This window comes from Colletes latitarsis, chromosome 14 (genome assembly GCF_051014445.1).
Source record: "Colletes latitarsis isolate SP2378_abdomen chromosome 14, iyColLati1, whole genome shotgun sequence".
Lineage (NCBI taxonomy): Eukaryota > Metazoa > Arthropoda > Insecta > Hymenoptera > Colletidae > Colletes > Colletes latitarsis.
Window position 1 is genome coordinate 2,022,501 of NC_135147.1, and position 2,500 is coordinate 2,025,000.

Below are 2,500 nucleotides of genomic sequence, written 5' to 3' on the forward strand. Positions count from 1 at the left end.
CGTCGAGGAACGAATACAAATAATTAAAAATACTACCACTGCAACTGTTACCTCTGCGGATTGGATAAATCAGTCAGCTAAATCGAATTTATTAATTATTTGTATTCGCTGTTTCCAAGGAAGAAGAAATAAAATGTGGGAAGATGCTCTCGGAATTTTTAGGAAATTAATTCTTCGCACCTGAGTGACCCTTCTTGCCAGAGTGTGTTAAAATTAAAATAAGAATTATTTTCAGAAAATTAAAATAAATACGGTAAGAACCATTTGTAATCGTTTGTTATTAAAAACTGTACTGGAAAAGCAGACTGGATTTATGCGTACCGAAACATTTTTCGCATGCAAGGGGTTAATAGAGAATTAATTGAAATTCGCCTTACCCATTTACTTGCAAATTGCAATAGGGCCAGTTAGTGCACCCCTGCCGATCATGGAAAGGTCGAAGACCCCAATAAAAATCAGCTGATGGGACGACCCGGTCACTGCACCCGCTTCTTACCCCGAAAATGTAAAAGTGAAAAGTGCTAGTAACCGTGCTGTAAAGTGTTTTCGGGGTAAGAAGCGAGTGCAGTGACCGGGCCGTCCCATCAGCTGATTTTTATTGGGGTCTTCGACCTTTCCATGATCGACAGGGGTGCACTAACTGGCCCTATTGCAACTTGCAAGTAAATGGGTAAGGCGAATTTCAATTAATTCTCTATTAACCCCTTGCATGCGAAAAATGTTTCGGTACGCACAAATCCAGTCTGCTTTTCCAGTACAGTTTTTAATAACAAACGATTACAAATGGTTCTTGCCGTATTTATTTTAATTTTCTGAAAATAATTCTTATTTTAATTTTAACACACTCTGGCAAGAAGGGTCACTCAGGTGCGAAGAATTAATTTCCTAAAAATTCCGAGAGCATCTTCCCACATTTTATTTCTTCTTCCTTGGAAACAGCGAATATAAATAATTAATAAATTCGATTTAGCTGACTGATTTATCCAATCCGCAGAGGTAACAGTTGCAGTGGTAGTATTTTTAATTATTTGTATTCGTTCCTCGACGTATCTCCGATGCACATCTTGCTACCTACCCGACACGGTGGCTCTCTTAGTTCGGACGGCCCTGAGCGCGCGGCAGGCAAGCGCCGTGATTCGTCAGTGTTTTTCGTTAATAATTCAAAAACGAAGCTCCATCCGACATTTTTGCAAAGGAAATTGTTGTTCAGAATCGTCTCAGCTACCCCACATTTCCGGCTCTTACACTATTTACGGGACACCCTGTATATGGAATCGACCACCACCTCCTACTTCTCCGCGTCCTCCGATAGCATATAATAGCATTTTGCTTTCTCGGAGAAAAGGATATCAATGATGGGTTTTTAGCGCCTCGCCAAAGTGTCTCCCTTCTGTCTTAGTTTTCCATTCGTTCGATGCGAAACGCTCGCTAGGCGTAACCGGCTGATTACTTTTAACGTCCTTCCGTCGCTTTTCAAATTAAAGAAGAACCACGGTGTGTGTCTATGATAGAACTACCCGATCCGATTTTCGTTGATTCTTTGATAGTCTACCAAAGTCCACCGTAAGTTCGTTCTCTAAAAAAATAAATAACAAATTCGAAAGAAAAGCATTCGTGGACTGGACGACCGGCTAAACGCGCGGTCTCGCAATCGATATACATATTCGTAACAATGAGAGACATGGGGCGACCAACTTCTCAGAGTATATCCCTTCTTTTGGGTTCCGTTCGTATCGCGCTTCTCGTCGTGTTCGTTCGAGCCTCTCCATAGAGGATGATCGTCCGATTCGTTTGATAAATTATCATTTTTCCCTGGGGCTGTACAAACGAACAGAGAGGAAGACGACGACCGACGGATACCACAAATTTCACGTGGTAGGGCATATATTACATATCATAATTATCAGTGTTTGGTCAAATTTCTTTCCAGTGTCCTTTTTGTTATGCTCCAAAACTAGTATACGCTTTATTTTCTCTTTCCTTTGCATAAATTATTAACTTCGGGCAACGTCGGGAGCGCCGGTAATCATTAGATTTGTACGAAACGCGATTTGCGCCCCACGGTGGTTTTTAGTGCCGTCAAAGTCAGAAATCGTAGGAGCGGTGCTTTAACGGGCGGTCGTGATGATACTCCAGACAACACGACGCACGACGCCGTAAAACACTCGCGCGAGTCCAGACTGATCTCTGCCTCACCACGCAAGGGGTGCGCAAACTTGCCAATAATATATAATATTTATTCTTTTTCGTACGTCCAGCGACAAACGCCAACGAAATACCCAAATTCTCGCTCGTACGTTGATACCTTTCTCTTCATCGACCCGGCTCCGAAACGTTCTTCGCCATCTCCCCGAAAGGAGAGGTAAACGACGGCGGGGTTAGGGAATCTGAGAACAACGCAAGCAGTTTTAGGACAAGTGAACGACCCTCAGCCAGGCGTGGTCCAGGAATTTTATCCGTGGACCGCAATGTGCGTTCGAAATGTCGATGTTCATGTGTC

At 42.9% G+C, this 2,500-nt stretch overlaps 1 non-coding gene across 1 annotated transcript in view; it reads right to left on the reverse strand.

The window, feature by feature from the left end:
- Positions 1 to 2,422: 2,422 nt before the first annotated feature.
- The window catches only part of LOC143350537 (5.8S ribosomal RNA), a 155-nt gene continuing 77 nt past the window's right edge, over positions 2,423 to 2,500 (reverse strand). The window contains exon 1 of the ribosomal RNA XR_013081154.1: positions 2,423 to 2,500. This exon is cut by the window's right edge and continues 77 nt beyond it. This is a non-coding gene — a ribosomal RNA (5.8S ribosomal RNA).